Consider the following 21,687-nt stretch of genomic DNA (forward strand, 5'->3'; position numbering starts at 1 on the left):
ATGAACGCTTTCTTCCCAAGTGTCAGCTTGTACCTTTGCCCAAGGCTTTTTTTTTTTTTTTTTTTTTAAAGATTTTATTTATTTGACAGAGACACACAGCGAGAGAGGGAACACAGCAGGGGGAGTGGGAGAGGGAGAAGCAGACTTCCTGCAAAGCAGGGAGCCGGATGCAGGGCTTGATCCCAGGACCCTGGGATCATGACCCGAGCCAAAGGCAGACACTTAAGGACTGAGCCACCCAGGTGCCCCAAGGCTGTCTTTTTTGAGCTGAAACAATGGCTTCTAAATTTGTTTGGCCACAACCTATAATAAATATATTTTATTTTATAACCATGTGTGTGTGTGTGTACACACATACATACTCATAAACATATCTGAAATGAAAGTTTTGGGAAGTACCCTTACCATTACTCGGAGTCTTATATTTTAACTTTTTTTCCCTTATCCTGTTTTATTTTTAAAATGTTGTTTATAACCCACTATATTGCTGGACCAAAGGGTTAGGCATTTGTAATTTTGTTAAGATACTGATACATTGTTCTAAATTTGTACCAACTTATACTCCCACCAGCAATGTATGAGAGTAATGTCAAAGCTGAGAAGTGCTTTCAAAATTCTACCCCTAGAGGATGTGACTCATCAGTGTTCTCAAACTTGATGGGCACCCATCCTGCTTGGGAATAGAATATCTTGTGCTTTAACTACCTTTTTAGTAGTGGTAGTAGTAGTAGTAGTAGAAGGACAAAGAAAGAAACCTGTGGGTTAGTTGAACTTTTGGGATTCCATCTTGATTGATCTATCATGTTTTGATTGTATCTCTTTGAATAGCTTTTTTATGGTTGCTCTAGATACTATTTTATATATACATAATTTATTGTAGCCTGCTGGTTGTTAAGTCCCTTTATCCCCCCTCCATTTCTAATATATTGCCTTTTATATTTTTTCTGCATATTTTGAGAACCATATCACACAGTGTCATCATTTTTGCTTAAGCCATCAAAAATAATATAAGAGAAGGAAAGTCTATTGTATTTACCCGTATTCTATTCTTTCCATTCTTCCTGATTTTCCAATACTCCTTCTTTTATCATTTTTTTTATGTTTGAAGAACCTCCTGTAGCTGTTGTTCTAGGGTAGGTCTACTGGTGACAGATTTCCTTAGTTTTCCTTCATTTGTGGGTGTTTTAATTTCCCTCTCTTTCCTGAAGCAAATTTTGTCTGGATACAGGATTCTGGGTTGGCAGTTCTTTTTTTTCCAGCACTTGAAAAGTGTTTCTGGGCATCAAAAATATGAATGTAAATTGAAATTTAAAATGTTTATTAACTTTACCATAATGGTCTAAGTGTTAAAGAATTTTCTTCTAAATTATAATTACTATGATTAGGATATAAATATATTCTTGATTTTGCTTATTAAATAGTTTTTAAACATAAAAAAAACATGCATCTCTTTAGAGGGGATTCTCTTTTCATGGAATTTATGTATCCACGGATGAATATTATGTTAGAATGAGACTGTTTTTTGTGGAAATTAATAATAAAAAGAAAAGATATTAGGATATTATGAGGTTTACAAAAGATTATTGATAACTTTTTATTAAGTATATCATTTATAATAGAATATACAGTATATTCCTGATAAATTAATGTGTATCTAATAAGTTCACATAGGGATGAAAAACTGAGCAAAGAATTGGTTGATATGTGACAGTATGAAGGCTTGTCCAGATTAGAAAAAAAATATGGGGGCGCCTGGGTGGCACAGTCCTTAAGTGTCTGCCTTCGGCTTAGGTCATGGTCCCACGGTCCTGGGATAGAGCCCCACATCGGGCGGGAAGCCTGCTTCTCCCTCTCCCACTCCCCCTGCTTGTGTTTCCTCTCTCGCTGTGTCTCTCTGTCAAATAAATAAAATCTTAAAAAAAAAAAAGGATTTACTGTGTCCAGTATTCTTTCGACAAAAGTTAATAAAACTGTTTCTCAATAAAGAATATAAAACACTAACTTTGGTGTTTGCTACTTGAAAACATGCTGTTGAGGGGCACCTGGGTGGCTCAGTCGGTTAAGCGTCTGCCTTCGGCTTGGGTCATGATCCCAGGGTCCTGGGATCGAGCCCCACGTCGGGCTCCCTGCTCAGCGGGGAGCCTGCTTCTCCCTCTCCCACTCCCCCTGCTTGTGTTCCCTCTCTCACTGTGTCTTTCTCGGTCAAATAAATAAATAAAATCTTTAAAAAAAAAAAAAAGCATGCTGTTGATTTGACAGAAGTAAGAGCTCTCTTTTTCTTTTCTTTCGATAAGTGCTCTTTCCAACTCGTTAAATCCATGTAAGGTATCTTCAGTTCACAGATAAAAAACACAGGTGGCTGACAGAGTGTATTGATTTCTTTGTCGTTTTTTGGGAAATGGTGAAAGTACAGATCTTGAATTCTAATTCAAGATGCTTTCCAGATCTTGAATTCTAAATAATTCTAGATAAGTTATATAAGGAGTCTAGTCATAAGCTTTTTACGTGGATGAACTAAATTATAACACTCTTCAATATTTATCATCACTGTTTTCATTGGATTCTCTCTCATGTGAGCTTCTTAATCAAAAGTTTTTCTTCTCACCTCCCAAAGTTGTAGCAGCCCATTTGGGCCAAAATACCTCCTTTTTAATGTCAGGTATTATCATTAACAGAAGTGTAAGGTATAGGAAAAGACAAAACCACCTTAGAAATATGGTGCTTCCATTAAGGGTGTTCCCCTGATATCAGTATTTCAAATTACTTCTTTGGTGTTTTGGATGTTTTTACAATTCAAGGAAATGCATTGTAGTGAGATGTTAGATGTTTGAGAGATCTTTCTCTTGTGAGCTGGAAGAAGGAGGATTATAAAATGTAGAGTGTAGGAAATGTAGAGTGCAGGAAAGGAGAAACAAGTATAATGCTCTGACCTTGATATTAATTCTAGTAAATGGTTGGTAATTCTGAAAATTAAGGATCTGGAAATTGATTCCCTTAAAACCATCTGATCCCCAGTGTGAAGACTGCTGGATTAAGGTTTAATCTTTCATCACTAGATTATAGTCTTGAGTCTAATGCTGCATAATATTCATATACATTTTATTTTCATTACTGTTAACTTCCTTAAGGACCTTTATCACTGTGCACTGATTATTACTATTTCTCTATGCTCTCTTTGAGTGAGGATTCTTTTTCATTCTTCCTGAGTATACTCCTCAGTGGAACAGTTTCTTATTCTCTCTCTCCCTCTTTTAACATGTGTATATTTTTACTCACAATCCACTTCCCTCAAGTTTTGATTCTCTTCTGTTGCATCAGATTTTGTCTGTGTGGTTGTTGGTTCTTCATTCATTCAAAAAAACTTAGGATATGTTGCAAAAATGTAATTGCCCAGGAGTGTCAAACATCATTGTATTTCAATGCCTAAAACTCCATGAGGGCAGGAATTTGGTGTGTTTTTCTTACCACTGGATATGTAGAACATACCATAGTGAGTGAATGAATAAGAACAGGATTTCCCAAACTCTTTCCCTAATAGAACTGCTAGTTTAAAAAAAAAACCAAATTAATGTCTTTTATTTTTGTTAATTGATATTTAAAATGGTACTTCTCTGGTAGAAGGGTAATGAAAATGCTTTTAATATTGTGGTGAGAAATGTTAATGTTTCTGATCATTTTAACTTTAATTGTTAATAAGACTTAATGGCCATGATTGGATAGTTTCATAAAATCATACTGGAAATACAGGGTCATAAAAGTACCTACTTCATAGGGACGTGAGGATTGAGTTAGTTAATACATACGTAAATCACTTATAACAGAGCTTCACACATAGTAAAGTGTTTGGTAACTGTTAGTAATTAAGGATGTTGTGCTCCCTGCTCAGCGGGGAGTCCTCTTCTCCCTCTCCCCCTGTTCATGTTCGCTCGCTCTCAAATAAATAAATAAAATCTTAAAAAAAAAAAAAAGAATGATGCTGAGACTGACTTCTTTCCTATCATTCTGCAGGGGAATTTCTTGATGGTTAGTTGTCCAGTTCATTCATAGGGAGGCTGGCTGTTGGCCCAAGGCAGTCTTCCCTCGGGCCCTTGCAAAAGCTCCCTAAAAGGATCATCCTCCACAAGGATTTTTTCCTCAGCTTCCTTCCCAAGGGCCCCCCTTTGAGCCCTTGAGGCTAGTGGGCTGGAAGAACTTCAGGATGGGTCGTATATTGCAGTCAGGTGATGAGGGTTTAAAATGGGCTCTGCCTTTTACCCCATGTGACTCTGTGACTCAAGGCAAATGGCCACACCTGTTTCCTACCTTATCTATCTCCTCTCAGAGAACGTTCTTTTTATCTCGTTTCTTACTCTGAGCAGCCACACTGCACTTACTTTACTTCCACACAAATGCCATATTCTCTCTCATATCTGGCCATTTGAACATGCTGTTCACTTTGGATGAAACACTTTCTTTTCCCTCCTGCCTTGCTTTATCTGGCTAGATCCTATTCATGCTTACATTAAATGCCCCTCCTTTAGGAGACCATTCCTAACCAATTCCCACCAGACTGGTTTGTATTTCTGCCATGCTTTCCCCTAACAACATCATGATTCTTAAAGCCTTTCATCCCACTTGGAGTTGCCCTACATAGTGAGCTCCCACAGGGGTTGATGGGATCTGACATGTTCATTGCTTCATCCCCAGTTCCTGGCACATAGGAGGCCCCAATTAATGCTGTATACATGCATGGAAAAAAATTACCAGAGATATTGTTGCTTAGACTTTGGCTAACATCTCCACAGCTGCCCTTGTTTTACAGTATTTTTATTTTATTTTTTCCTGTAAAGCCGCTGAAACTTAGAAGCTGATTCTGTCACAGTTTAAGATGCCTTTGGAAAATTCTGCATTCTTCTTAGATGAATCTTTAGAACTTGGTGAGTTTCACTAGATACCTTCAGTTTTCATTTTGAGCTCAGAAATATGCCGTGTTCTTTCTTTTTCTTTTTTTTTCTGCGTAATTCAAAATTATTGGATATAGTGAGGTTTGCACTCTCCTGGCAAGAAGCATAGGACAAAGTATTATAAAAATATTTAGAGCATGATCTGCTACTTGTTTTGATAGCCTTAATTTGTCTTTAGAATTTTAATTTTTTGAGGAGTAAAGACTTATTGATTGGTAAGATAATTGATAGGGAGATATAAAGTATTTTCACTAATTCTTAACATTTTTCAGTTACTACTCAGAAGTTAGATTTATAACATCTTTTTCTGAGATGAAGGTGATTTGCAAATGACTGAAAAATAAAATAAGAATTATTTCCTGTTATATTTTACGTGTAGCGATAAAGAATTAGTTAATGAGGTAAAGAAGGGCCAGTCACCCACTGCAGCTCCAGCTTATAAGCAAGTCTATCAGGAGTCTGCAAAATACCGAATCCAGCCTGTTGCTTGTTTTTCTATGACCTATGAGCTAAGAATAGTGTTTAAATTTTGAAATGATTAGAGGAAAAGAAAATCTCAAAAGAATACTATTTTGTGATGTGAAAATGATATGAAATTCATATTTCAGCATCTGTGAATAAAGCTTAATTGTAACACAGCCATTCTTTTTTTTACATATTGTGTATGGCTGTTTTCATGTTCCAGTGGCAGAGTTAATTTAAGTGCAGTAGTTGCATCAGAGACCTTAGGGTCCAGAAAGCCAAAAGTATTTACTGTGTAACCTTTTACAGAATAAGTTAGCTGACCTATGCTCTTCATGGTTGGAGAAGTATTGTAGGTTGAGTGCTAGTAGCTTCATCTTCAAAATAGGGAAAAATAATACCATTCCTCTCTGAAAGCAAGAGTCTTGGGTTTACTAAATTACAAGTTTCCTAAGGGTAGATACCAGGCCTGTTTTTTAAACAATGGATGCCGCCATAGCTATTGTAGGCCTGACACATGGTTGGCACACAGTCAGTGTTGAGTGAAGAACAAGATCTGTTGTAGCTCTGGTACCTATTATATGTATGTATGATCACAATAATTCTAGTTTCTATAAAGGTTTGCTTATTGGGGCTGGGTGTTTTTTGTTAACTGTAGGAGAGAATTTAAAAACAAAAAAAAAAACTGTAGGAGAGAATTTTGATGAAAACAGTAATTTTCTCTGGATCTATTCTTTATAGATAGCCATCAGATCATTGGCCAGATTTATTTGTCTAAGTTGATTATATATTGTTATTTTTTGAAATCTTAAGAGAGAGGATAAACCACTAATTCAAAAATTACCAATCTCAAAGAAACTTAGAAGCCTCCTTCTTATAAAGCTTTAAAATGTACTAAAAGCTAGTATTAGATAGGAAGATTCATATATTCTCATCTAAGTCCTCTGACACTTCCCCAACTTATCCACTGAATCTCTTTTTTAAATGAACCTTCCTGTATAGTTTGCTCAAGAACCCAGCTTTTAAAATATTATCCTACAGAACACCTTGTAAAGATCAGATAGTTTAAATGACATTTATTTGAGGAAAACTATTCCAGATTAAAGGAATCTATGGAGATCGGAAAGCTAATTGGACAGATCCTGTATTGGAGGAGGAGGAAAGCCTTAGAGGACTTCATATGCTCAGTTAAAAAAAAAAAAAAAAATTGGAAAATAGACATTAAATAAAAATTTTGTATAATAAATTTCCTGAAGTTAGTAACTATATTATGGCTATTTAAAGGAATGTCTTTGTTCTTAAGAGGCATATGTTGATGTATTTAGGGGTAAAAGGGTATGATATATACAACTTATTCTCAAATGGTTCAGCAAATGTTTATCCATATATGATAAAAAATGCGAATGTTAATTGATAAATCTGGATGAAATATACATAGGAGTTTTTTTTAACTATTTGTACGCTTTTCTGAAAGTTTGAAAGTATTTCCAAGTAGAAAGTTTAAAGAAATGCCATTAGCAATTATCAAAAGACCTAGAGATTATGTCCAAATACTGTTGCTTTTAAATTACTATTTACTTTCATTAATAATACACTTACAGTGCTTGTACTTTTTTCAAAGTGCTTTCACACATACTCTGTTTACATGTTGGTACTATTCTGAACAGTATTTGTTTGTTGGGTGGTTTATGATTAATTTGTGGTCGTCAGTGCAGATACTCTGTTCTATATGATTCTTTACTGGATTTAATAAGTTTGACTTCTAAATATTTTATAAAATTAAGTTATTTTATAGTAATGTGGAGATAAAATGAAATAGAACTTTGCAAATGTAAAAACTGGTATGCAAAGACAAAGTCTTTAGAAGTATTCTTTTTTTTTATTTATTTTTTATTTTTTTTAAAGATTTTATTTATTTATTTGACAGAGGGAGAGACAGCGAGAGCAGGAACACAAGCAGGGGGAGTGGGAGAGGGAGAAGCAGGCTTCCCGCAGAGCAGGGAGCCCGATGTGGGACTTGATCCCAGGACCCTGGGATCATGACCTGAGCCGAAGGCAGACGCTTAACGACTGAGCCACCCAGGCGCCCTATTAGAAGTATTCTTGCTGATTATCTCATCAGTTTTGTCAATCACAAGATCATAGTTAAATACCAATTGGTAGAATTTAGAACTTCAGAAAAATCTTAGGTATAATGTGTTAAATTTTCTTCTGCCTGCTACTTTTCTTTAATGTTCACTATAGCTTGTTTTATTAAAAATCTATTGTGTTCCCTTAGCTCCATAAATATGCTTGGTTTTTAAAAGTAGATCTGGTTTTACTGTCTTACATTTATTATATTTTGACCTTAAATTTATTATATTTTGAAGGAAATTCAAGAGTTAGGATCTATTATAGTATTTCTCAAACTGGCATTAATAATTGATGACCTTTTTGAGCTTTTTATTTAGTGCCAGACATTATATTCTAAGCATTCTACATTTAGTAATTTATTTCATTTTCACAACAGCCTTATGCTAACACCTTGCCTTGATTTGCTATTCAATTCTAGCTAAAACTGCTGCTAAGCCTCAGAGTCTTAAGTTTTCTTACCTCTCTTTTTTTTTTTTTTTTTTTTGGCCAAATACAAATTATGGAAACTAAGGATTTGGAACTTAATATAGAAAAATTGATCAATAGGGGCACCTGGGTGGTTCAGTCAGTTGGGCGTCCAACTCTTGGTGTTGGCTCAGATCATGGTCTCAGGGTTCTGGGATTGAGCCCAACATTGGACTCCGTGCTCCAAGGGGAGCCTGCTTGAGGATTCTTTCCCCATCTCCCTCTGCCTCCCTCCACTTGCCCGCGCACATTATCTCTGAAGAAAAAAAAGCCATTTTAGAATTTTTAGATTGTAAATAATGGGACGGGTCTAACTTCAGCCTAGACTTTCTATTGCCTTCATAATTTGGGAAGGATCCATGTATCAAGATAATTCTTCAGTAATTGTACTGAAAAGAAGTAAATATGACTTTTAGTATCCAATTAAGCAAACTGATAATAGAAATGTAGTTTTCCTAGACTTGAATTTTACCAAGTAAAATAACCAAAAAGTTAAAAATTTAAAAATTAAGGGACTGGTATAGTATTGCTAACTTTTAAAACTTTTTGCATTGAATTAAACCATGCTTTTTATAAAGTGGATAAATCTTGAATATCCTTTTGATGAAATTTTATGAAGTCAATACCCGTTTAACCAATACCAAGATCAAGAGATAGAATATTTTCATCAATCCAGGAGCCTCCTTCATGCCCCCTGACAGTCAACACACATTTCCAAAGGTAACTATTATTCGCACTGCATTTACTATTCATTAGTATTGTCTAATTAGTATTGTCTATTTTTAAACATCTTTTGACTATCTTTTTTGATCAACATCTTGTATATGTGAGTCACGCATGATGATTCATATAACATTAATTTATTCCTTTTCATTGCTTTGTAATACTTCATTGTATATTGCCACAGTTTATCCATTTTATTGTTGGTGAACATTTGGATCATTATCAGTTTTTGGCTATTACAAACAATGCTGCTGTGAATATTCTTGAGCATGTCTTTTGGTGCACATATGCATGCAGTTTTTTTGTTTTTTTTGAGTAAATATCTAAGAGTGAAATTGTTGATCATGGTATTTCGCTGTTTAGCTTTAGGAGATGCCCCTAGTTTTTGAAAGTGGTTGAATCAGTTTATACCTACCAACAGTGTACAACGGTTCTCACTGCTCTACATCTTCACCAACACTTAAAATTATTAGTGTTTTTTAATAGTAGCTTCTTTGCCGTATATGTGGTGAAAAATTATTGGAGTTTTAATTTGTAATTCCTTGCTAACTTTAAAGATTTAGCACATATTTATATGCTATTGACCATTTGGATATCCTCTTTTGAGAAATGCCTATTCATGTCATTTGACCATTTTTCTGTTGAGTTGTCTATCTTATGGATTGGTAGGAGTTCTTTATTTCTAGGATAAGTTTTTTGTTGGATTAAGTATTGAAGATATCTGTCCTACTTCTTTACTCTTTTAATAGTGTGTCTTTATTAAGAAAATTTCTTAAATTTAATAAAGTCCATCTTACCAAACTGTTCTTTTATAGTTGGTGCTTTTTGTGTGTTTTAAGAAATCTTTGTCTATCCCAAAGCCAAGAAGGTATTCTTGTATGTTTTCTCTTATAAACTTGATTGTTTTAACCTTTACATTTAGGTTTATGCATGGTATATGGTAAGGTTCCTGGTACATTTTATTTTTCATATGGAAACCCATTTTGTCAAACATTATTTATTGAAAAGACTATCCTTTCCCTATAGTAATACACTAGTGCCTTTGTTGTAATTCAGGTGAGTGTTTATTCATGGGTCTATTTTTGGATTCTTCTGTTCCATTGGGCTGTTGTTGTGCCAGTGCCATACTCTTCTAATTACTGTAGCTTTAAATCCTCCAATTGTGTTCTTCACAGTTGCCTTGGTTTTTATTGGTCCTTTGAATTTCAATAAAAATTTTATATTCAACCTGTCAGTTTTCCTAAATAGATAATCTGCTTTATAGTAAGCAAGTTTAAAAAAATAGTAAGCAAGTTTAATATTATTTAGTATTATTATTGACTAGCTTAATGTGAAATCTGTAGATCATATTAGATATATTAAACATCTTTCAATATTGAGAGTTTCAATACCTTAACTATGGTAGTACCTTGATATAGTTAGGCCTTTTAAAATTTCTCAGAATTTTGTGTGTGGAGGTCTTACACATCTGTTAACTTTTTAAGGTAGGATAATGATATTGTGGTTATGTTTTTTATTAGTCCTTGTAACTTATAGATTCATACAGATGCAATGATACAGTTTTGGGGGCTTACTTTTACTAATGCAAAGGAGGGTGGGAAGGAAGGGAGAAGGGGCATTTTAGATGTAACCAGATTGGCCATGATTTGATAATTGTTGAAAATAGGCAATATGTGGGTTAATAATTATATTATTCTTTTTACTTTTGTGTGTGTTTGAAATTTTTCATAAAAAATGGGTTTTAAAAAATGTAATGACTACAGTAGGTTGATACACAAATACATAAGATTCCAGAAGTTTATCGTAATATTTGAAAAAAAATTCTCACAGGTATCAGGTCATTACTCTGAAAATCATTTGTAAATGAAAGAATCACCCATTTAATGTTTTTCTACACAGATTCTATTCCAGGATAACCAAATAGTTAAGAGGGTAAAAATAGTTTACCTTTATAGAAGAATCATAGCTGGTAAGAAATGCTGAGAAAATAATAGGTTTAGAAAGTCACCACAGTGCAGCTTCTAATGAAATAATGGATCTAGATAATGATCAGTCAATGACTACTAAAGCCACTAGGTGAAAAGTCTGTTGGGACATGGATATAATACAATGGGTAGACCCAAGTTGGAGTAAGCCTAATTCTCCCAACTGATTAGAACTAGAAACTCCTAATGAAATACAAAAACCAACTATTTGAAGACTGAAAATTAATAACAGGCAAATTGAGAAGGGAAGTCATAATTTGAAGGGTAGCCTGTATAATTGTGAGTTTATCAGTTTTTTCTTTCCATGACCCAGCTTTGACAAAATGGTGGGCTGAATTGTGGAACTGCACAGTGGGTGTAGCAGTTAGCAAAAAGTTCAAGAGAAACCCCCATTTCTAGCCAGAGAATAAGGAAGAGGGGTCCCCTTATTTTCCTTTTTCTCTATCCAACTTGCCCTAAGACTATCTCCACTTCTAAAATTGCACTGCCACGGCAGCACTAGCACTTAAAACTCTGAGAGAAAATAATTTCTCTGGCCACAGAGGAATTGGGAAAGGGGCTGCTGGAAACTGGAGCATGCTGGGAAAATCTCAGGGAGAAGAGAGCTGAGAGGAGATTCCCTAATTGTGAGTACGAACTCACAAAGGTCCTACCTCACTCGTGAGCTCTACATGCACAGAACAGACCCAAAGAAACACAGCAAAGACTTAGAGAACTGAACTATGTTATAAACCACTATTCAGATCCAGACTTGCCTCTTAGTGTTTCATATAAAGGATAAACCCAAATAATATAGTAAAAGTAAAGGCTTTAAAAACTGAACTGACGACCCACAGAAGGCAATACAGACTTAGAGTAAACTTCAGTAAAAAAATCAAATTATTCAGAAGGGGTTAATAGAATCTGGAATTTTATAACCTAATATTTCAGAATGTCTAGGATATAATCCAGAATTACTTAACATCCCAAGAAACAGGAAAATCTGACCACTTTTTAAGGGAAAAGATAATAAATAGATGCCAAACCTGAGATGATCCAGTGATGGAGTTTTTAGAAAAAGACTTTAAAGCACCTGTTATATCTGTGCTCCTTGAGGTAAAAGTGAACATTCTTGAAATGAATGGAAGCATAGTTCTCCTCTGAAAAATAGAAACCATGTAAAAGAATGAAATGGAAATTTCAGAACCAAAAAATACAATATATGAAATACAAATTCACTGTCTGGGCTCAATAGCAGACATAAATCAATAGAAATCTCAAATCCTGTGTCTTCTGTATCAAGAGTATGTCTCTGTTCTGTAATACTTCTCAAATCCAGGTTGCACTTTGTGAAACCTGGTCATAGGCCTTCTGGCTGTTAATTAGTGTGCCACTCACACATCCTATTTTGTCCTTAATTACTCCTACTTGGATGCTACTGGGAAGATTTGTCTGTGCAATATGAGCCCCATCTCCCTTCTTATTACACAGATTCAGATAGTGTCTTGATCTGCCATTTTCTAAGACTTTAGCATTTCAGGTGAGGATTCGGCAGTCAGTTTGAATCAGTTTAATCGGGCCCCTGGGTGGATCAGTCGTTAAGCGTCTGCCTTTGGCTCAGGTCATGATCCCAGGGTCCTGGGATGGAGCCCTGCCTCCGGCTCCCTGCTCTGCTCCCCTTGCTTGTGTTCCCTCTTTCGCTGTGTCTCTCTTTGTCAAATAAATAAATAAAATCTTAAAAAGAAAAAATCAGTTTAATCAGGTTTAAAAAATAGTTAATAGTCAATTGTGAGACCCACATATATTTATTTTAAAGTTTTGAAAGTAAATAGGGATAAGACAGAAAAGTGGAAATGGATAGCATATATATGATTCATACTGCAAAGTCTTACAATGTAAAGGGAGTAAATTTTATCTTAAAGTGTGGATATAATGATTATTTTAGTGAAGAAATGCTGTCTGGTAGTTTTCTGAATAATCTGTGCTTCAGGATGCATCTAAACATATTTGAACTAGTTTTCAGATGGTTGTGAACTTGCTTGGCCTACTTGGCTACACAAAAGCAACCTGGCAGTTTACCCAGGTTTTTTTTTTTTTTTTTTAAGATTTTATTTATTTATTTGAGACAGAGAGAATGAGAGAGAGAGAGAGAGAGCACATGAGAGGGGGGAGGGTCAGAGGCAGAAGCAGGCTCCCTGCCGAGCAGGGAGCCCGATGCGGGACTCGATCCCCGGACTCCAGGATCATGACCCGAGCCGAAGGCAGTCGCTTAACCAACTGAGCCACCCAGGCGCCCTTACCCAGGTTTTAATAGGTCAAAACAACTGCCTATTTTATAAAGTAATTATACTGCAAAAAATTAGAGGAATACTTGTGGCCTTAAAAATTGATAGATTTTTAGTGGCATTTTACATGGGTCTGGTGGCCTCATTGATGAAGTATATAATATGTCAAAGCATTGTTACCGTATTTGTACATACTAGTTTTAAGTTATTAAATATTTCATGAGCTAGCCCTAAGCCTAATATTTTCATACTACTACTTAATAATCAGATTCCTAACAGGTCCCTGGAGATTTTTTATCACTAATGAAATTCTGTACTTCTAGGTTGATGTAATTTATTCATTCATTTTTACCCTCCCTTTCCTCTCCATTCCTCTCCCTCCCTCCCTTCTCCCTCCTCCTCAGATCCATCTCAGAAATTTACATACACCCAGGGGTGCCTGGGTGACTCAGTTGGTTAAGCGACTGACTTTTGGTTTTGGCTCAGGTCCTGATCTCATGGGTCAAGGGATCGAGCCCTGCATCAGGCTCCATGCTCAGCAGGAGTCTGCTTGGATATTTTGTCGTTCTGCTCCTTCCCTCACTCGCTTGCTTGCTCTGTCAAATAGATAAAATCTTGCGGGGAAGAAAGAAATTTACATACACTTGTCTTTTTAAAACAGGCCAATCCATGAAGGATCGGATTTAATTAATCTTTGGACATCTGTTTGACACTTATAAAATTATGTCTTTTTTTAATGCAATTATGTCTTTTTTTTTAATGCAGTATAACACATGAATTAGTTGTCCAAAAGGGAAAGTATGCTTTCATATTTTTTTGGACATTAAAATAACTTTTGCCATTCAGAAAAAAACAGACATAGAGCCTCTTGGGGCCATATAGCAATAACGTTAGGCTTGAAAGTTGCAGTTGAACTCCTGGAACATGAAATATCATCCACATTATTTTTCAGTTCCCTTGAAGAAACATGAAAAGATAGCTCAGAAGTTACAATACTTTAATAATATAATACCAAAAAAAAAAAAAAAAGGTTACAAACTACTTGGCATGGTGGAGTAGTTGTTTATCTATTTTTTTTTTTTTTAGAGATTTTATTTATTTATTAGGGAGAGAGAGAGAAAGCACAGGCAGCAGGAGTGGCAGGCAGAGGTTAGAAGCAGGCTCCTCGCTGAGCAGGGAGCCCGATGCGGGACTTAATCCCAGGACCCTGGGATCATGACCTGAGCCGAAGGCAGACGCTTAACCAACTGAGCCACCCAGGCGTCCCTATCTATTGATAGATCAAATTATTCTTTAATGTATTATCTTCCCCAAAGATAACTTAATTTTGTCTTCACCAAAGAGAGACTTCTTTGGTCATGGAATGTGGTAGGCAGAACAGTGGTCCTTCAAAATGTCCATGCCCTAATTCCCAGAACCTTGTCACTGTGTTACGTTAAGTGGCAAAGAGGAATTACAGTTGGGAAGTTTATCTTGGATTATCTGGTTGGGCCCAATGTGATCAATTACTAGGGTCTCTGTAAGGGAAAAGGGAGGCAGAAGAGATGGCAGCTTGAGAAGCACATGGCCTGCTGCTGGTTTTGAAGATTGAGGAGGGGAGCCATAAGCCAAGGAAGGTGAGCAGGTTGTAAAAGCAAGCAGACATTTTTTGCTAAAGTTTCCTGAGAGGAACATAGCCCTGCTGACCCTCTGAGTTTAGCCCAGTGAGACCTGTATTGGACTCAGATCTGCAGAACTGGGAGAGAATAAATTTGTGGTTTTTTTTCATTCCATTAAGTTTGTGGTAATGTGTTTTAAAAGCCATAGGAGACTAATATATGGTACATCCGTTTAGTTTTTCACTAACAACATGAATTTTGCATACTGATTAATTGAATCCTGATGTGAATGACACTGTGATTTCCTGTGAATGTTAATTCTAGTTTATTTAAGTTTTTTTGTGTTGGTAATATGTTAGGCACTGATGAATGGACCTTTGTTTACCCAGGGGTCTTTGCTTACTACCTCATGGGAATGGTGAGAAGTTCATTGTGGTTGAGAGTAAGGAGTAATGTCTACAGTGAGGGTGGAATGGGGGATGAGGCTAGAGAAATAGAATGAAGCTGGAAAGGAAAATCAGTACCGTGCAATGTGGCAAGAGAAGTGACCTTCAGAAGCCTTGGTTTCCCCTCCACATGTTCTTCAGTATTTGTATTATTTGTGCCTGTATTAATAAATGCTGTAAGTTGGAATTATAAGAAGTTTTTATTATCAGTATGACTTGAGCTGTATAGAGTTGTAAGCAGTCATTGCATTTTGCTGTAGAATGTCTCATGGAGTGGCTTATCCATAATAAATGTACAAAGGATTCAGTGGCAAAAAGGAAGGCATTTAGACAAACACAAAAAAGAAAAAGCATTTCTGTCTCTGATATTCCCTGACCATCTCAGATAAACTTGCCTTGTTCCTTTGTGCCTTTCCTGGGATGAGAAATTGTGAGGGCCTAGCAAAGATTAGGAGGCTAGGACAGGTTGGGGGGGAGGGGGAAGTCATAGGCATAAATAAATAAATTAGAGCTGTCCTGCCAATTTAAAAAAAAATCTGTTTTTTTGTGGCTTTTGAATCAAGCAGATCACATGCTAGCTATCTCTGCTTGTGTGAGCTATAGAGGGATCAGTGTTTGAAATAAGAGAATATCGAGAGGCGTGTGATTATTTCCAATGGTGAGTTCTAGAATAATTCAGGGGAATGAGTGGGAAGTAGGATGGTGCACAGGATTTTGGAGGGGAGGAAGTGAAGGAACTGACTGGCCAACATGTTGAGAGGATCATTGTTACAGATATTAAAATTCAAAAACAACGACAGAAGAGGTATTAAAGAGAATAACAACCCTGGGGGAACAAGAGGGCTTGCTCTGGGAGTTTATGAATGATTATAACACGGAGAGGGTAGTAGCTGATATCATCTGGAGGCATGAGTTCAAAACTGGATATTTTAGGGAGGGGAGGAAGGGGAATAATTCCGCAATGACAGTGAGGAACAAGGAGGTCTGCCTCGCCGCCGGGACCTAGTCATTTGTGACATGGGAGAAGGAAATAGCTGTCATTGAAAGGACTGGAGTTAGAGCAGAACTTCTAGAGGAGAGTGGGGTTTCATTTGGTGCAAGAAAGGAGAAGCAAGAATTCGTGCAGGAACGAATTGAGGAAATAGGAGATTTTGTTAATGATATCACCGTGAGTTCCAGAGAACACAGTTAAAGGAGTTTGGAAATTGGGAAAGGAAGGGAAAAGGGATCAATGTAGGGATATAAAGAGTATATAAGGACAAGAATCCAGGTGATGGTGTGTGTGTGGGGGGGGGTCTTGGGCCTCTCTTGGTAACTGATATAAAAGGAAAGTAGGGCATAATGGGATTAGTCTTGATTGTTTCCAAGGCAAGTTACTGTAAATATTGAGGGAGAGAGATTTGAGAAAGGCAAATTTATCTAGAGCAGCCAGAGATATTTGGACTTGCATTAAGTTTCTGTTGCTGTCCTACAAATTACCACTTAATGGCATAAAACAATAAAACTGTATTATCTTATAGTCAGTCCTGAAGCTCAGAAGTGCCACATGGGTCTCACTGGGCTAAATTCAAGGTGTCAGCAGTGGTGCATTCCTTTCTGGAAAATTCCTTTCTCTCTTTTCAGAGGAGAATCTGTTTCTTATGTTTTCAAGCTTCTTGAGGCCTCACATTCCTTGTCTTATGGCCCCTTTCTTCTGCCTTCAAAACCAACAACATTGTATCTTTCTGACCCTTCTGTTTCATAATCTTTCTGACCACAACCAGGAAAGGTCTCTGTTGTTTGTTTTTTTTTTTTAATTTTTTCAATTTATTTCCAGTTTAGTTAACATACAGTGTTACAGTAGTTTCAGGTGTACAATAGAGTGATTCAAGACTTCCCTACAACAACCTGTGCTCATCATCACAAGTGCACTCCTTAATCCCCTTTGCCTATTTTACCCATCTCCACCCCACCTCCCCCCTGCTAACCATCAGTTTGTTCTCTAGAGTTAAGGATCTGTTTCTTGTTTGTCTCTCTTTCCTTCCCCCCCCCGCCCTCTTCCCCCCCCTTTTTCCCTTTGCTCATTTGTTTTGTTTCCACATATGAGTGAAATCATATGGTATTTATTTGTCTTTCTCTGACTGACTGACTTTGCTTTGCATTATACTCTGTAGCTCCATCCATGTTGTTGTAAATGGCAAGATTTCATTCTTTTTTATGGCTGAATAATATTCCTGTGTGTGTGTGTGTACATATACATACATACACATATACTACATTTTCTTTATCCATTCATCTATGAATGGACACTTGGGCTGCTTCCATAATTTGGCTATTGTAAATAATGCTGCTATAAACATAAGGGTGCATGTATCTGAAAGGTCCTCTACTTTTAAAGACTCACATGATTGCACTATACCCACAGATGATTCAGGATAATCTCCCCATCTCAAGATCTTTAACCTTAATCACATCTGCAAAGTCCCTTTTTGCCATGTAAAGTGACATTTTACAGACTCCAGGGATTAGGGCATGATCCTTTTAGTGGCGCCATTATTTTGCCTACCACAGGGCCGCCTCTTTCTTCCTGCTGAGCCTAGTAAAAAGGCCGGGGGCAGGGGGGGGGGGGGGGGGGGGGGGGTGGAGTGTAGCTTCAGGGTTATGGTACCTGGTTCAGTGTGTAATTCACTCTGAGACTCAGGCTTCAGCTCTGCACCTTCAGATCTTCTGTGGGACTCAATGGAGGCTGGGGACAGGCTCAGGTATCATTCTCATCTCTGAAAAAGGAGTAAGGTGCTCCTGTATTCTGTGGACAAGATCAGTCCATTACATGAATTGGGACCTCAGGCATTATTTGAAGAAATACATTAGTTGGAAAAAAAAAAAAAGAAATACATTAGTTGAATCATTGGAATAGTCTTGTGTCCTACTAAGAAAGTTGTACTAATTTTTTAGTATTTGTTTATTTAATGAGGCTTCAAAAATACTTCACATTTAGACCTTGGAAAGACGAGAGTTCTGGCCATTTGTTGTTTGTCTTGAGCCAGAATTTTGTCTGGTTCATAAAAGTTTGGTTTGGGGTGTGTTTCTTGTTCTTACTGTGAGCAGTTTCAGTTAATTTTGGAAACTCCTATACATAGAGTTAAGAATGTTTTTCATCTTGCTAATATTTTACATCCATTGTAGGTAGGGGTAGGCTAATGTTCCCATTTAGTATTGAGTAAGTTAAGAACTATTTAATTTCATCTTTAGTCATACGTTAAACAAAAAATATTTGAATCTTTCTTTATAAGTTAAAATTGTTCTCTTAGGAATAATTATCTCTTTAGTTATAATACAAACATTGAGCGTTCTGCAGAAGCAAGTTAGAATTTTTCATAAATGATGGTAAACGAAGTTGAGGATTGATGCTTGGGTTTTATATTATACCAGTCAATTAAATTTCAGCACTACTTTTAATTAATGTTAATAGATCCATCAGTTCCAGAAATAATCTGTGATATCAGATTTAACTAAACTAAATTCCAAAGTAGGTCAGTAGGTCAGTAGGTTATTAGGTTAGAAAAAGATTTATTGTAGTTTCCAGTTTCTAAATGCAGGTTCCTGATTTAATCATTTTAGATTAATAATTTAAAGATTATTGATAATTAGATGAAATTAAGAGTTTTTTCTTTAAATTATGTCAACAGTACATAGGAAAATAGCCTCTGTTACTCTTATTTTGTAGCAGTAACATGTTATTTTGTTACTCATATTTTGTTTTCTGGAATGGATAAACATGTAATTTTATGTTCCTTATGTATAGCTAGGGCTCTAATGTTGGACAATTAAAAGAAAAAGAAAAAGGCAACACTTAAGTTTTTCTGAAATAATAGTGCATGTTCATGTGAGAAATTTTAGAACATACTAAAAAAATTAAAAATTCATAAGCTACTTAGGAGTAACTACAGTTTTACTTTTGGCTTATTTCTACTTATATTTGCTATATCTTGATGCCAACGTTACTGCTATTAGATGCTTAAATTCTTTCTAACTTTACTAGATTGTGCACAGTAGTACAATGAATATAAAACTTTGGCTACACCTCTGATTGTTTCCTTTTTTCTCAAAGTAAAATTACTGGGTCAAAGGATATAAATATTTTCAAGCTATTGATACATCTCACTAAACTTTTTCTCACCAAACTTTAAGAAAGGGATTTCTAATTTACTATCTTAAAGCAGTGCTCAGTGTCTGTTTCATAGCTCCTTCACCAAAGGTATCAAATTCTTTGTTATTAAATACAATGGACATTTTACAGTCATTATCTTGTCTGCACTGCAATATTAACATTGTCAACTTCTCAAAACACTCTTTTCATTTAATTTTAGTGACAGCTAATCCTTCTTGGCTTTCTTCTCTTTGATCCTTTGCCATCTAGTTGATACTATTAACACCAATCATATTTAAGATTCATTTGCTGTTTTCTGTGTACTATCCCAAACATGTAACATATTTAATCCTCAGAACAACTGCATGTACCTACTATTATATCCATTTTAAAAATGAAAAAATGATGCATAAAGATGAAGTGACTAGTCTGAGACCCACAGCTAATAAAGGGACTGAGCTATAATGCATACCCAGGAAGTCTGTTTTCAGAGCCCATTTCTTTTTTGTTTAATTCTTGTTTAAATTACTTAAAAATTTTTGTTTTATTGAAGTATGGTTGACACACAGTGTTACATTAGTTTCAGGTGTACAGCATTGTGATTGGACAACTCTATACATTATGCTGTGCTCACCAGAAGAGTACCCTTTGTCACCATACAACACTATTATAATACCATTGACTATATTCTCTGTACTGTGCCTTTTATTCCGATGACTTATATTCATTCTGTAACTGGAAGCCTGTATCTCCCACTTCCCTGCCCCCATTTTGCCCATCCCTTGACTCCCCTCCCTCCACCTCTGGCAACCACCAGTTCTTTGTATTTATGGGTCTGTTTCTGTTCTTTTTATTTGTCCATTTGTTTTTTTAAGATTCCATATATAAGTGAAATCATATGGTATTTGTCTGACTTATTTCACTTAGTTTAATGCCTTCTTGGTCCATCCATGTTGTCACAAATAGCAAGATCTTTCTTATGGCTGAGTAATATTCCATGTCCCAGTACCATCTATTGAAGACACTGTCTATATTCTCTCCTCCTTTGTTATAGATTAATTGACCATATATGCGTGGGTTTATTTCTGTGTTCTCCATTCTGTTCCATTGATCTCTTTGTCTGTCTTTGTGTTGGTACCATATTGTTTGGATAACTATAGCTTTGTAATATATCTTGAAATCTATGATTATGATACCTCCAGCTTTGTTCTTTTCTCAGGATTGCTCTGGCTATTTGGAGTCTTTTGTGGTTCCATACAAATGTTGGCATTATTTGTTCTAGTTTTGTGAAAAATACTGCTGATATTTTGATGGGTATTAAACTGAATCTGTAGGGCGCCTGGGTGGCTCAGTTGGTTGGGCGACTGCCTTCGGCTCAGGTCATGATCCTGGAGTCCCTGGATCGAGTCCCGCATCGGGCTCCCTGCTCAGCAAGGAGCCTGCTTCTCCCTCTGACCCTCCCCCCTCTCATGTGCTCTCTTTCTCTCTCTCTCTCTCTCGTTCTCTCTGTCTCAAATAAATAAATAAAATCTTTAAAAAAAAAAAAAACTGAATCTGTAGATTGCTATGGGTAGTGCAGACATTTTAACAATATTAATTCTTCCAACCCATGATCATGGAATATCATTCCATTTGTTTGTGTCATCTTCAATTCTTTCATTAATGTTTTATAGTTTTTAGAGTATAGGCAGAGCTCATTTCTTTAAGTTCCTTGCTCTGCCTCCTTCCCATTTTATTAGTTGTCTTCTGGTTTCTAAAATACTAATTTTTCATCAAGTTTCAATCTTAGCCTTTCTTTTTCTTATATGTTTTTCCTAGAAAATCCCATCACTGTCTTTATATATTTCTGTTGATGACTCCCACTTTACATCTTCATCCAGTTCTTTCTTGAATGCCAAGCTCACTTCTAACCATCTACTGGATGTTTTTCCTCTTGCATATCCCTTAGATATCTTAAACACAACATGTCTAAAACTGAATCTATCATCTAAAGTATTTGTGAGGTATCTGTAACATAGTGATAAAGAGTATAGTTCAAGCTAAACTATCAGCATTCAGATCTCAGCTTTATTGATGACCTTCCTTAGCTTACCTATACTTTGTTTTTCAGTTTCCTCATCAGTAAAATGGAGATAATAATAGAGCTTACCTCATCTGATTGTTGAGAGTCTTAAATGAGAGAAGACTTTGAGGAATGCTGGGCACATACTAAGTGTTCAATAAATAGTAGCCACTGCTTTCAGTGTCATTATTAGCTCTCGTTTTCCTCCAGCTTATTCTTCCTGTGTTTCCTATCCAACCCACAGAGATGTCCAAGCCAAAATTTGGGTGATACTCTCAACTGCTTCCTGAACCATACTTCTTCTGATAACTAATCACAAGTTCTGTCTAGTCATCTTAGCATTTATTAAAATTCTTTTTTTTTTTTAAAGATTTCATTTATTTATTTAGAGAGAGCGTGAGTGAACGCGTGCAAGTGGGAGCTGGGGCAGAGGGAGAGAGACAAGTAGACTCCCCACTGAGTGAGGAGCCCGATCTG

At 36.2% G+C, this 21,687-nt stretch overlaps 1 protein-coding gene across 10 annotated transcripts in view; it reads left to right on the forward strand.

Annotated features, from left to right (window-relative positions):
* Window positions 1-21,687, forward strand: part of CLOCK (clock circadian regulator) — a 142,496-nt gene that overhangs the window by 25,092 nt on the left and 95,717 nt on the right. For 5 of the 10 annotated variants that reach the window (XM_035004950.1, XM_035004943.1, XM_035004952.1 and 2 more), the window contains exons 3-4: window positions 4,830-4,916; window positions 8,582-8,723. The exons of 1 other annotated variant lie outside the window; for it this stretch is intronic. The gene's annotated coding sequence lies outside the window, so the exon portion shown is untranslated. The remainder of the gene's footprint in view (window positions 1-4,829; window positions 4,917-8,581; window positions 8,724-21,687) is intronic. 4 more of the 10 variants (XM_035004945.1, XM_035004953.1, XM_035004946.1 and 1 more) reach the window with 3 other exon arrangements.

This window comes from Mirounga leonina, unplaced genomic scaffold (genome assembly GCF_011800145.1).
Source record: "Mirounga leonina isolate KUSES-001 unplaced genomic scaffold, KU_Mleo_1.0 Mir_129, whole genome shotgun sequence".
Taxonomy (NCBI): domain Eukaryota; kingdom Metazoa; phylum Chordata; class Mammalia; order Carnivora; family Phocidae; genus Mirounga; species Mirounga leonina.